This window comes from Nematolebias whitei, chromosome 10 (assembly GCF_014905685.2).
Source record: "Nematolebias whitei isolate Nwh7 chromosome 10, NemWhi1, whole genome shotgun sequence".
NCBI lineage: Eukaryota > Metazoa > Chordata > Actinopteri > Cyprinodontiformes > Rivulidae > Nematolebias > Nematolebias whitei.
The window spans coordinates 34,465,598-34,480,900 of NC_056507.1; positions in this window are offsets into that span (position 1 = coordinate 34,465,598).

Sequence of the window (15,303 nt, forward strand, 5' to 3'; positions counted from 1 at the left end):
TGCTGCTGTCGGAGAGGCCTGGGGAGATGCTGCTGCTGTCGGAGAGGACTGGGGAGATGCTGCTGCTGTCTGAGAGGCCTGGGGAGATGCTGCTGCTGTCGGAGAGGCCTGGGGAGATGCTGCTGCTGTCAGAGAGACCAAGGGAGATGCTGCTGCTGTCGGAGAGGCCTGGAGAGATGCTGCTGCTGGAGGAGAGGCCTGGAGAGATGCTGCTGCTGGAGGAGAGGCCTGGAGAGATGCTGCTGCTAGAGGAGAGGCCTGGAGAGATGCTGCTGCTGGAGGAGAGACCAGGGGAGTTGCTGCTGCTGGAGGAGAGGCCTGTGGCTCTGCAGCAGACGACGGAGAGGCCTGTGGCTCTGCAGCAGACGACGGAGAGGCCTGTGGCTCCGCAGCAGATGACGGAGAGGCCTGTGGCTCCACAGCAGATGACGGAGAGGCCTGTGGCTCCGCAGCAGACGACGGAGTGGCCTGTGGCTCCGCAGTAGACGACGGAGAGGCCTGTGGCTCCGCAGCAGACGACGGAGAGGCCTGTGGCTCTGTAGCAGATGACATGGAGGACCATGGAGGCGACCCCTCTGGAGATGTGGAGAGCGTCGACCCCTCTGGAGATGTGGAGAGCGTCGACCCCTCTGGAGATGTGGAGAGCGTCGACCCCTCTGGAGATGTGGAGAGATGAGGAGCGTCAGCCGGGACCCCCTTGGAGTAGGAGAGATGAGGAGCCACCTCAGAGGCTGCGTGTAGCGTGGGGTCCACCTCAGGAATGGCTGAAACAGGAGTCTTTAGAGTCTCTATTTCTGTTAACAAAAAATCATATTCGGGGAGCAAAGAAAGGCCTGGGATAGAAAGTAAAAAATCCTCCATCTGGGTCAAAACTAAATCAAAGGAGGACGGGTTTCTTTTAGCTGAACCAAATAGTTTGAGAATTGTCTGATTAATATTAGAAATATCCTCAGGGGAAAAAAAAAGGAAGGTCAGTATGAGTGGGTGTGGTGACGGGTGCCGCCCCCACCGGAAACCTGGAAGGTGAGGCGGCGGGACACGCCCCCACGGTGTCACAAAGAAAACTCTCCGGAGGTACGGCCAGGCTGGGTCGAACAGCCGCAGCGCAGAGTGGCGGTGAGAGGCCGGATTCCGCCCCCACCAGGAACCTGGAAGGTGAGGCGACGGAACCCGCCCCTGTAACATCAACCGGACCGGACTTACCGAACTGAGCAGGAGTGGACCGGAGCTCCCGCGGGACGCTGGATCTCGCCCCCACCGGAAACCTGGGAGGTGAGGCGGCGAACCCCGCTCCCACGAAAACACTGGAACCAGCTCTGAAGTTCTACTCGGCAGCGACCGGGCCGGCCGCCGCAGACTGCCTCCGGAACCGTCCCCCACGGCGGCGGCGGGACGGTTGATGGACAGAGACGGAGAGGAGCTCGTCCATCACAGCACGAGGAGGGAAAAAAAACAAAAATGGTGAGTGTTGCCGAGTGAGAACCCTGCCCGCTGGGTTCTGTTCTGGTCGGGTCGTACTGTTAGGATTTATGGTCGGAGCGAACCCAGAGTGCAGAACAGGGACTCAACTCGGCAGATATACAAAAATAGGTTTTTAATGATAAATGAAAAGTACAAAATAAACAAGCTGACGGGGCAGCAAAACTTACATAAACAAGGAGGGAGGCACGGGGAACTCAGGAGACACGGGGAACTCGAGGAACCAGGAAGACAAGGAGAGACTCAGGAGACTCAAGAAAGCGTACCCAACGAAGAACGACCCGACAAAGGACAAGACAGAATAGGACTGCTTAAATACTGGGAGAAGACGAGACATGATGACAAACAGCTGGGACGAGACACAGGTGGCAACAATGGAAACTAATGAGGAGCACGAGGGAAACAGACACACCGGGCCACAGAAAAGTAACATCCTTACAATCTAAGCAACAAGGGCAGCGCATCTTAGAAGCTGCAGCCTCCTGTACACTTCTGTCCATCTTTAGGGCGGCTGTACGGAAAGTAATTTCATTGTACTACTGTGCAAGGATAATAAAAGCATTCTGATACTGATTCTAAAAACAATGCAGAAAACCTTGTTCATGCATTTATCACATCTAGGCTGGCTGGAATATTGCAATTGTTTGTTATCTGGATGTCCAAATTCTTCTGTAAAAATCTTCAGTCAATCTAAAATGCTGCTGCCAGAGTTTTAATGAGAGTTGATAGGAGAGATCATGTTTCTCCAGTTTTAGGTTCTCTCCATTGGCTCCATGTCAAGTCCAGAATTGAATTCAAAATCTTACTTCTGACCTACAAAGCCCTCAACAACCTAGTTCCACCTCATATTAGAGATCTTATTGTTGAATATTTTCCTAACAGAGAACTTTGCTCTCAGCCTGCAGGTTTACTTGCGGTTTCTAGAGTTTCCAAAAGCAGAATGGAAGGTAGAGCTTTCAGTTATCATGTTTCTCTCATGTGGAGACAATTTCCAGTTTCTGTCCATGAGGCTGACACATTGTCCAGTTTGTCCAGTTTTAAGACTGGGCTCAAGTCTCACTGCAGGTCTCTATTATAAATGAGTCTTTGAGGCTCAATGAGACTATCCTGTATAATATATATGTATGTATTTTAAATGTATCTGTGCTTGATGTTGTCGTTCAGCCTGTTTTATTGATATTTGTACATGGATTTTATTGTTTGCCAATTTTGTGGTGTGATTGTTTATGTGTTGGGTTTTAATTTTATCGCCACCTTAATGTAAGGAAAAATTTCCTATGGGGACAATAAAAGTGATGATGATGATAAATAAAGGTTGACTGAAAGACTTTCCTTGACTCCTCCTTGAATCACCACTTTATTGTGGTGGAGGAGTTTGTGCGCCTGAATGATCCTAGGAGTTATGCTGTCAGGGGCAATCTGGTAGGGTCTCCCAAGGCAGATTGGTCCTAGGTGACAGGCCAGACAAAGAGCAATTCAGAAGATTTTTATGGTCATGACACAGCAAGGAACTCGGTGTCCCTTGCCCGGACGTGGGTTACCGGGGACCCACCCTGGAGCCAGGCCTGGGTGAGGGGCTCGTCGGCGAGCGCCTGGTGACCAGATCTCTACCCATGGGGCTCGGTAGGGCTCAGCCCGAAGGAGCAGCATGGGTTTGCCTTCTTGTGGACCCACCACCTGCAGGAAGGGGCATAAAAGTCGGATGCATGATGCTAAGGGCAGTGGCCGAAGGCGAGGACCTTGGAACTCAGACCCTGGCTTACCAAAGCTGGCTCTTGGGACATGGAATATAACCTCTCTGGCAGGGAAGGAGCCTGAGCTTTTGCGTGAGGTTGAGAGGTACCGACTAAATATAGTTGGGCTCACCTCGACACACAGCATGGGCTCTGGAACTGATCTCTTCGAGAGGGGCTGGACCTTATTCCACTCTGGAGTTGCCAATGGTGAGAGGCGTCAAGCTGGTGTAGGTCTACTTGTAACCCCCCGACTTAGTGCCTGTGTGTTGGAGTTTTCCCCGGTAGATGAGAAGGTGTCTTCCCTTTGCCTTCGGGTGGGGGGACAGGCTCTGACTGTTGTTTGCGCCTATGCGCTGAACTGCAGTTCAGAGTATCCGGCCTTCTTGGAGTCCTTGGCAGGGGTGCTGGAAGGTGTGCCAGCTGGGGACTCCTTTATTCTGCTGGGGGACTTCAATGCCCACGTGGGTAATGACAGTGTGACCTGGAGGGGCGTGATTGGGAGGAACGGCCTCTCTGATCTGAACACGAGCGGTGTTCTGTTGCTGGACTTCTGTGCTTGTCATAGTTTGTCCATCACAAACACCATGTTCGAACATAAGGGTGTCCATAATTGCACTTGGCACCAGGACACCCTAGGTTGTAGATCAATGATAGACTTCATAGTCGTGTCATCTGATTTGTGGCCATTTTTTTTGGACACTCGGGTGAAGAGAGGAGCTGAGCTGTCAACTGATCACCACCTGGTAGTGAGTTGGATCAGATGGTGGGGAAAGTTGCCGGACAGACCTGGTAGACCCAAATGTGTAGTAAGGGTTTGCTGGGAACGCCTGGTAGAAGAATTCCTCAGAGAGATCTTCAACTCACACCTCCGGGAGAGCTTTAACCACATCCCAGCTGAGGTGGGGGACATTGAGTCTGAGTGGGCCATGCTTCGCACCTCTCTTGTTGAGGTAGCTGCCTTGAGCTGTGGCCGCAAGGTTGTCGGTGCTTCTTGCGGTGGCCATCCACAAACTCAGTGGTGGACACCCCGGGTTTGGAGGCTGTCAAGCTGAAGGAGTCCTATCGGGCCTTGTTGGCCAGTGGGACTCTGGAGGCAGTTGAGGAGAACTGGGGGGCCAAGCATTGTGTAGCCTTGGCTGTTGCTGAGGCAAAAGCTCGGATGTGGGAGGAGTTCGGTGAGACCTTGGATAGAGACTCTTGGTCAGCTCTGAGGAGATTCTGGCAAACCATCAGGTGGCTGAGGAGAGGAAAGCAGCACTTTACTAACACTGTGTTCAGTGAAGGTGTGGTGCTGTTGACCTCAACCAGTGATGTCGTCGGGAGGTGGAAGGAATACTTCTCGGACCTTCTCAATCTCACCAGCATGTCTTCCATGGAGGAAGCTGAGTCAGGGGACTTAGGGGTTGATCTGTCCATAACCGTGGCTGAAGTCATTGAAGAGTTAAAAGGCTCAGAGGCGGCAGGGCTCTGAGAGTGAATGAGATTCACCCTGATTTCCTTAAAACTCTGGATGTTGTGGGGCTGTCTTGGCTGACACGCCTTTGCAACGTTGCGTGGACATCGGGGGCAGTACCACTGGATTGGCAGACTGGGGTAGTGGTTCCCCTCTTCAAAAAGGGGGACCGGAGGGTGTGCTCCAATTATAGGGGCATCACTCTCCTTAGCCTCCCTGGTAAGGTCTATTCAGGGGTACTAGAGAAGCGAGTCCAATCTTTGGTCGAAACTCAGATCCAGGAGGAACAATGTGGGTACCGACCTGGCCGTGGAACACTGGATCAGCTTTTTACCCTCACTAGGGTCCTTGAGGGGTCATGGGAGCTTGCCCATCCAGTTTACATGTGCTTTGTGGACTTGGAGAAGGCATTCAACCATGTCCCTTGGCATACACTGTGTGGGGTGCTCCGTGAGTATGGGATTGGAGGCCTGTTGTTACATGCTGTTCAGTCCCTATACAAGCGGTGAAAGAGTTTGGTTCGCATTGCCGGTAGTAAGTCAGACCCCTTCAGGGTGGGAGTTGGACTTCGCCAGGGCTGCCCGTTATCACCGATTCTGTTCATAACATCTCTCAACCAAACCTAACTCAACACTTCTACCTTCGTCCCTCACTGATTGTCTGTTTGAAATAAAACACTGGTTCACTTCAAACTTTCTTAAACTAAATTGCAATAAAACAGAACTTCTTTTATCCATCCATCCATCCATCCATTTTCTTCCGCTTATCAGGGGTCGGGTCGTGGGGGTAGCAGCCTAAGTAGGGAGGCCCAGACTTCCCTCTCCCCAGCCACTTGGGCCAGCTCTTCCGGGGGAATCCCGAGGCGTTCCCAGGCCAGCCGAGAAACATAGTCCCTCCAGTGTGTCCTGGGTCTTCCTCTGGGCCTCCTTCTGGTGGGACGTGTCTGGAACACCTCACCAGGGAGGCGTCCAGAAGGCATCCTAAACAGATGCCCAAGCCACCTCAACTGGCTCCTCTCGACGTGGAGAAACAGCAACTCTACTCTGAGTCCCTCCCGGATGATCGAGCTTCTCACCCTGTCTCTAAGGGAGAGCCCAGACACCCTGCGGAGAAAACTCATTTCGGCCGCTTGGACCCGAGATCTCATTCTTTCAGTCACAACCCAAAGCTCATGACCATAGATGAGGGTAGGAACGTAGATCGATCGGTAAATTGAGAGCTTTGCCTTTTGACTCAGCTCTCTCTTCACCACGACAGACCTGTACAGCGCCCGCTTCACTGCAGATGCTGCACCTATCCGCCTATCGATCTCACGCTCCATTTTTCCCTGATTCGTGAACAAGACCCTGAGATACTTGAACTCCTACACTTGAGGTAGGACCCCCTCCCTGACCCGGAGAGGGCACTCTACCCTTTTCCGGCTCAAGACCATGGCCTCGGATTTGGAGGAACTGATCTTCATCCCGGCTGCGTCGCATTCGGCTGCAAACCGCTCCAGCGAAAGCTGTAGATCACGATCTGATGAAGCCAATAAGACCACATCATCTGCAAAAAGCAAAGATGCAATCCTAAGGCCACCAAAACAGATCCCCTCAACACCTTGGCTGCACCTAGAAATTCTGTCCATAAAAGTTATGAACAGAATCGGTGACAAAGGGCAACCTTGGCAGAGTCCAACTCTCACCGAGAACCAGCCCGACTTACTGCCGGCGATGCGGACCAGGCTCTGACACCCGTCATACAGGGACCTAACAGCCCGTATCAAAGGGCCCGGTACCCCATACTCCCAGAGTACTCCCCACAGGGCCCCCCGAGGGACGTGGTCGAACGCCTTCTCCAAGTCCACAAAGCACATGTAGACTGGTTGGACAAACTCCCACGCACCCTCCAGGACCCTGCTGAGAGTGAAGAGCTGGTCCAGTGTTCCACGGCCAGGACGAAAACTGCACTGCTCCTCCTGAATCCGAGGTTCGACTATCCAACGGACCCTCCTCTCCAGAACCCCCGAATAGACCTTACCAGGGAGGCTTAAGAGCGTGATTCCCCTGTAGTTGGAACACACTCTACGGTCCCCCTTTTTGAATAGGGAGACCACCACCCCGGTCTGCCAATCCAGGGGAACTTCCCCCGATGTCCACGCAATATTGCAGAGTCGTGTAAGCCAACACAGTCCTAGAACATCCAGAGCCTTAAGGAACTCTGGGCGAATCTCATCCACCCCTGGGGTCCTGTCACCGAGGAGATTTTTAACCACCTCGGTGACCTCAGCACCAGAGATTGGAGGGCCCGACCCAGAGTCCCCAGGCTCCGCTTCCTCAGTGGAAGACGTGCCGGTGGGATTGAAGAGGTCTTCAAAGTATTCCGCCCACCGACCCACAACATCCTGAGTTGAGGTCAGCAGCACACCACTCCCACTATAAACAGTGTTGGTGGCGTACCGCTTTCCCCCCCAAGACGCCGGATGGTGGACCAGAATCGCCTCGAAGCCGTGCGGAAGTCGTTCTCCATGGCCTCTCTGAACTCCTCCCATGCCCGAGTTTTTGCCTCAGCAACCACCCGAGCCGCATGTCGCTTGGATTGCCGATACCCATCAGCTGCTTCCGGGGTCCCACAGGCCAAAAAGGCCCGATAGGACTTCTTCTTCAGCCTGACAGCATCCCTCACCGACGGTGTCCACCATCGGGTTCGAGGGTTGCCGCCGCGACAGGCACGACAACTTTGTGGCCACAGCTCTGGTAAGCCGCCTCGACAATAGAGGCACGAAACATGGTCCACTCAGACTCAGACTGATGAGAAAAATAAACGGACCTAATGTTCCCTTGCCCGGACGTGGGTCACCGGGGCCCCACTCTGGAGCCAGGCCTGGAGGTGGGGTACGCGGGCGAGTGCCTGGTGGCCGGGCTTTTACCCATGGAGATCGGTCGGGCACAGCCCGAAGAGGAGAAGTGGGTCCCCCTTCCCATGGGCTCACCACCTGTGGGAGGGGCCAAAGGGGTCGGGTGCAATGTGGGATGGTTGGTGGCCGAGGGCAGGGACACTGGCGGTCTGATCCTCAGCTACAGAAGCTGGCTATTGGGACGTGGAATGTCACCTCACTGGTGGGGAAGGAGCCTGAGTTGGTGTGTGAGGCTGAGAGGTTCCGGTTAGAAATAGTCGGACTCACCTCTACGCATGGCTCGGGCTCCGGAACCAGTTTCCTTGAGAGGGGCTGGACACTCTTCCACTCTGGAGTTGCCCCTGGTGAGAGGCACCGAGCAGGTGTGGGCATACTTATTGCCCCCCCAACTTGGTGCCTGTGTGTTGGGGTTCACCCCAGTGAATGAGAGGGTGGCCTCCCTCCGCCTACGTGTGGGGGGATGGGTTCTGACTGTCGTTTGTGCTTATGCACCAAACGGCAGTTCAGATTATCCACCCTTTCTGGAGTCCTTAGAGGGGGTACTGGAAAGTGCACCTCCTGGGGACTCCCTTGTTCTGCTGGGGGACTTCAATGCTCATGTGGGCAATGACAGTGAGACCTGGAGGGGTGTGGTTGGGAGGAACGGCCCCCCTGATCTGAACCAGAGTGGTGTTCTGTTGTTGGACTTCTGTGCTTGTCATGGATTGTCAATAGCGAACACCTTGTTCAAGCATAAGGGTGTCCATATGTGCTCTTGGCACCAGGACACCCTAGGCCGCAGTTCGATGATCGACTTTGTCATCGTCTCATCTGATCTGCGGCCACATGTCTTGGACACTCGTGTGAAGAGAGGGGCGGAGCTGTCAACTGATCACTACCTTGTGGTGAGTTGGCTCCGATGGTGGGGGAGGATGCCGGTCAGACCTGGCAGACCCAAACCTATTGTGAGGGTTTGCTGGGAACGTCTGGCAGTCTCCTGTGAGACGGAGTTTCAACTCCCACCTCCGGGAGAACTTTGAACATGTTCCGAGGGAGTTGGGGGACATTGAGTCTGAGAGAACTTCTTTTAATTGGCACTAAATCAATACTAAATAAACTTCATAGCTTTTCCATTCCGGTTGATAACTTTTCCATCTCTCCCTCCTATCAGGTTAAGAGTCTGGGTGTCATCCTTGATAGCACCCTCTCCTTTTCCTCTCATGTCAATAATATCACTCAGTCAGCCTACTTTTATCTTCGAAATATTAATCGTCTCCGTCCTTCCCTCACTCCTCACTCCACTGCTGTTCTGGTCCACAGTCTGGTCACCTCTCGTTTAGATTATTGTAATTCTCTTCTTTTTGGCCTACATCAGAAAACCCTCCATAAATTACAACTGGTCCAAAATTCAGCTGCCTGTATTATTACACGGACCTCATCAATTCATCACATTACACCTGTTTTACAACAACTTCATTGGCTTCCCATCCCATATCGCATCAACTACAAAATACTCCTCTTTACTTTCAAAGCTGTCCACCACCTCGCTCCTCCATACCTTTCAGACCTTGTTCACATCGCTACACCCACTCGTACCCTCAGATCCTCTTCTTCTATTCAGCTCATTGTTCCCCTTGCCCGTCTTGTTACTATGGGGAGCAGAACATTCAGCTGCTCTGCTCCCCAGCTCTGGAACTCACTCCCACCTGATATTCGTAATACAGACTCACTGCCACATTTCAAAGTCAAACTCAAAACTCATCTGTTTAAAGAAGCCTACACTCTGTGATTGCAACTGCATTGTCTTATTTTAATTCTATTTTACTTGTTTTTACTGTGTGTATAATATTGTGTCTGTTTTTATGATTGACAATGTAAGGTGACCTTGAGTGCCAAGAAAGGCGCCTACAAATAAAATGTATTATTATTATTATTATTATTATTATAACTTTTATGGACAGAATTTCTCGGTTCAGCCAGCTGGCAGAGGGTTTCTGGTTCGGTGGCCTCAGGATTTCATCTCTGTTCTTTGCAGACGATGTGGTCCTGCTGGCGTCATCGTGCCGTGATCTTCAGCTCTCACTGGAGCAGTTCGCAGCTGAGTGTGAAGCGGCTGGGATGAGAATCAGCACCTCCAAATCTGAGGCCATGGTCCTCAACTGGAAAAGGGTAGATTGCTCTCTTCAGGTCGAGGGTGAGGTTCTGCCTCAAGTGGAGGAGTTCAAGTATCTCAGGATTTTGTTCACGAGTGAGGGAATAATGGAGCGTGAGATTGACAGACGGATTGGGGCAGCATCTACTGTATTGCGGACTCTGTACTGGTCTGTTGTGGTGAAAAGTGAGCTGAGCTGTAAGGCAAAGCTCTCTGTTTACCGGTCGGTCTACGTTCCTACCCTCACCTATGGTCATGAGCTCTGTATAGTGACCGAAAGAATGAGATTGCGGATACAGGCGGATGAAATGAGTTTTCTCTGCAGGGTAGCTGGACTCTCCCTTAGAGGATTGGTAAAAAAGGAAAGTCTTTCATCCATCCATCCATCCATTAGCTTCCGCTTATTCTGAAGTCGGGTTGTGAGGGAAGCAGCTTGAGCAGGGAGGCCCAGACATCTCTTTCCATAGCCACCTCTTCCAGCTCTTCTGGGAGGATTCCAAGGCGTTTCCAGGCCAACCGAGAGACAAAGTCTCCCCAGCGTGTCCTGGGTCTTCCCCGGGATCTCCTCCCAGTTGGACTTGCTCAAAGCACCCCCGTAGGGAGGCGCCATGGGGGCATCCTTACCAGACGCCTGAACCACCTCAACTGGCTCATCTCGATGTGGAGGAGTAACGGTTCTACTCCGAGTCTCTCCCGGATAACAGAACTTCTCACCATATCTCTAAGTTAGGGTCGGCTTGGTCTCCTGACCTGTCCCTTAGTTATGCTGCTGTTGCCTTAAGACTCGAGTATACTCGGGCATACTTCAGTCCGCGAAGGTCCGCGCATACTGGATTAAAGTCGAAGCGTACGCCCGCAAGGCATATCCGCACAAAACTCAATTTTTACTACCGCGTAGGCGTACTTGGTCTCACACAATAAACTGCCCGGTGACAGACTGTTTTGTATGTGACATCAATGTATTAAATTCCCCTTCTTCATCCCTGGTTTGATTTAATCTTCTTTTTGGTTTTCCTTTTGGTTTTTTTCCAACAGGCAAGCGATCTTTTCCTCCTCCTCTGTTGACGCCATGACTGAAATGGTGAGAAATTAAGCAATTTGTCACGAGCGAATTAAAATCAGACCCAGCGTGACTGTGGGAGGGCCTGGAGATTTCCTGGTGGGCTGGTCTGATGTGTGGACTGCAGGGACTGTGCTCCCTGTTTTTTGTTTGTTTGTTTGTTTTAAGGACTTTTTAATAACAGCAAATAAACACAGAACACTGCTGCGGCTGCCAGCTCTCCTTTTAAAAAAAATTTTCGCGACTTGTCAATCAATCCAGTATGTGTGTCAGCGAATGACCAATCAGTGACTGCAATTTGTCCCGAAGGTAAACACCCATTGCCTGAGGAGCTGACTGCAGCCACTCAGGGTGGACACTCGAGTATGGTCTCAACCCTCTGCAGACAGTGCACGTCGAGTACGCACGGGAAAATGTCCGCACGGGTATACTGGGGCCTTTAGACTACTGGAGGATAAACTCACCTCATTTCATCTAATGAATAGTTACAAATGAATACACGCTTCCATGCTAGACATGCCATTCTGTGTTTGTCTCTTCTTCCTGTCCTCTCAAACCCAGCTGGTTGAAACAGATGTTCGCTTGTCCCGAGCCTGGTTCTGATGTAGGTTTCTCTCTGTTAAAAGGGAGATTTTCATTTCCACTTTTGCCTTTGTACTAGCTCAGGATGGGAGACTGCTATGAAATGAAAACTCACAGTCTGCTGGCTTCCTTCCTTCCTTAGATAAAGTATTTAACTTTTATTAATTGGCATTTTTTTATGTATGTGAATGTTTTTGTTCAGTGACCTGAGACAACTTCTGTTGTGACTTGGCGCTATATAAATAAACTGAATTGAATGGAATAACTTTCCTGAATTGGTAGCCCTTTTTATTTGTTTACCTTTTAATTGTATTCTTATTTATTAGCTCTTTTTCCATTTCTTTATGATTACCTTCATGATTGACCTTGTGTTTTTTTCACTTCCCCTTTTTAAAAATCTATTTTCTCTTTTTCTTTCGGCTGCTCCCCTCCTCAGGGGTTGCCCTAGCGAGCAAACTCACACAAAGTTTTGGCAAAGGTTTTTACACCGGATGTCCTCCCTGACTCAACCACAGACCACTGAGCTACCACAGCCTCTGTGTGGAGCAGAGAGCTGCTATCTAGGGCACCCAGTGCAGCAAATGGTGGGGTTGAGGGCCTTGCTCAAGGGCCCAGAGTGGGGCAAATGAGGGTGAAGGCAAGTGTGTTTCACTCACATTTCGGTTGTGGGGGATTTGAACTGGCAACATTCTCTAACCTCTGCGCCACCATTCCCCCTTTTTAAAATCTCTAATTATTCCTCCAAAACAATCTAACATTGAATATGAGCACCTGCTGCTTTTCTGACTGTGAGACTCAGTCAATAATCTGAAAGGTCAGAGCTATGGCATAACGATCCATCCATCCATCCTCTTTACCCTCTTTTTCCTTTTGCAGGGGTCACTGGTGTCCATATTCAGCAGTCACAGTATGAGAGGTGGGGGACACCTTGGACATGTCTCCAGTCCATCACAAGGACACAGAGACAAATGAGACAAACAACCATTCACTCTCACTCTCACCTAGAGACAACTTAGAGTTACCAATCAGTCTAACATGCATGTTTTTGGTCTGTGGGAGGAAACTGGAGTACCTTGAGAAAACGTTTTATCAAGAGATTATGAATGATCTGCAGTGCGTTACCATCTTAGCTCAGAATATTAAAAAAAGTGTGTTTCTTTCTATCCAAGTTGTGAAATGATGATGTAGTACTGTACTGGTGCCTACAAAACTCTCAGTGTTTGCATATTTGTATTTCTCATCCATCATATTTAGTCATAATAATGATGCAACCACTGCTTTGTTTGTAGTTCTCACGCTCTCTGAATGAATCCAAGCCATCAAACACTTCCAGTCTGTTTTACATCTTCAGGGTTTTGTGATTAAATGTCAGCATGTTATGACAACGTCAACTTTTCTGAAGAGTTTTGTTTTTCCTCTGAGTGAGGCAAATATTCATTTGTACATTGTTCCTGCAGGTTGAAACCACTTCCTCACTCTGTAACAGGAGGCTCAGAGACTTTCCAAACACCTGGATGAGTTGCTGCAAACCTGCACCAACAATGTTCAGATGAATATTTGCATAAATCACAGGAAACCAAAACAAAACCTTCCAGACAAAACTCACGTTGTCATAACATGTTGAACTGACTAAAAGTCCTAAAGATGTACAAAGGATTCCATCATTTGGGTTCTGGGGCAGTAAAATGTAGAAAAAGTAAAATGAAAATGAAAGAATGTAATAAAAAAAAACTGTATAAACAAATGTATAATAATAAAAATAAATAAAAAAACAAACATCACAAATTAAAGACCTAGTGTTTCTAGAAGAAATGCAGCTCTTCGTGGCAGAAATTTAAACTAAGATCATGTTTTGCTGTTTTGATCAAAGCGTGAACAAAACGTTATGTACTACACAACATGTTCAGTTTAGTTTGTTGAACCCAGAGTGCCGACAGACACGGAGGAACTTGAGGGTAAAAGTAAGAGAACTTATTTATTGAATAAATACAGAAACAATTGGTTGACATGGCAACAAAACCCACAGCAAAATAAGAACACAGGGAGCCACGGAGGAACAGAGCATGATGGGGACAGGGAACAAACGAAATGACAAAATACTTAAAAGGACTTCTAAAAAAGTTAAATCTGGTCCTCTGGACATTCAAAAAACAAAAACAGCAAAATAAAAAAATGTAGAAATGTTTCGTCTCTCATCCGAAAGACTTCCTCAATCTGAGGTGCTGTATTCAGCTCAGTCTCTTAAATAGCACCTTCTCAGAGTGGATCAACCAGTTTGCTGCTGACATGATCAAGAAGGACCATCAGCCTAACAATGGATCATTAGCACACTGATGGCTGTTTACTGTTCACAGAGGGCTGAGTGATACTAGCAATCACAGCATTGTAAGAGGGGGACAATTGAACACGTAGGCCTCCACCCCTGTTTAATGATGGACGATTTCTTTTCACAAAGATGGCCTCCTTTACTCCTCTCTCAAACCATCGTTCCTCTCTGTCCAGGATGTGAACATCTTCATCCCTGAAAGAGTGACTGCTGGCCTGGAGATGAGTGTAGACCACAGAGTCCTGGCCTGATGATGTTGATCTTCTGTGGTGACTGGTTCATCCCAAAGATCCAGTCCCCCAGCACAAACAGAGTAATATTGTGTATGCTGTTCAGTGTCAGGAGGGCTGTGATCAGTCTTACATTGGGGAAACTAAACAGCCACTGGCCAAAAGGATGGACCAGCACAGAAGACCAGCACAGATTTTTATGTTAGTTTTGGTCAAAGCCTAAAATAGCCGCTTCGGAAAGACCTCACGTGGCCCCAGAGCCGCAGGTTGCAGACCCCTGGTCTAGAATCTTTGTGATACAAAGGAGAGCACCATGAGCTGGATCATTTCACACAAATAAAGCAAAATTTACATTTTAGATCCAATTCACTTACAACAACCTCTCAGAAGTCCCCTGCATGAAATAACAAATAAATGAATAAATGAATAAATAAATAAATTTAGTCCAGAACATTGTTCGTTCACAATACTTTCACGAGTTCCTCCATTGAAATTACTTTGTTTAATTTTATCACTGTGTTTGCCATTATCCAAAAAACATGTGGAATTATCTTTTTGGGAACTACTGCTTCATGAAGTCCCGTCAGATCCGTGCAAAGCATTCTCTTGTTTTTAATTAATTTAAATATGAGTAGTTAGTTTGGTTTACATGTTGTGGCTTCCTTTTATTCTCTAGTTAGCAATTTTATGGTCTCAAAGTTTTGAACTGTGCTCAGGGTTTGCCAGTTTTCTCAAAGCAGCAGAAAATGGAGAGTTGAAGTCTGGAAACCAGTCCGGTCCCTGCGCCCTGGTGAGAACGAAGCGGGTGGCCCTCGCTCGGCACAGGGTAAAGCTGTCCAGAAGCTGCCTTCAGCATCCGTGTCTGTCTGCCAAGCGCTGCGAGCGAGTCCCAGGGCAGGCGGGGAGGACAAGGCGGCTCAACAAGGCCTCTGCATTGAGCGCAGTCCATTGAAAATAACCTATGGATAAATAAATACAAGACCAAAGTTCACTGTGCAGTAATTGGCCAGGAAACCAACAGAGACAAGCTCATTTACTGTAAATGGATCAGCTCTGAGTCTAAGAAGTGCACTTGGCTAACACTGAGCTCTTTAGAACGATTTGGAAATTTTAAGTGAAGTGTTTTCTTTCGTTCTTTTGCTGAAATATCCAACCTAAATGACTTATATTTTTATTAACATAACAACATGGCACATGTGTGCCAAAGCAAATAAACATAACAGAAAGTCAAATATGGAAACATGCTGATATAAAACGTAGACTACAAATCAAATTCAGACAGTTAGGACACCGTTTAAAATGTAAATAAAAACAAATTGCGATCGTTTGCCAAGTCTCATAAAACCATACTTGATTTACGTTTCAATATAGGAAACATATAAAATATTAAAACAAAAATATTTAAAACAT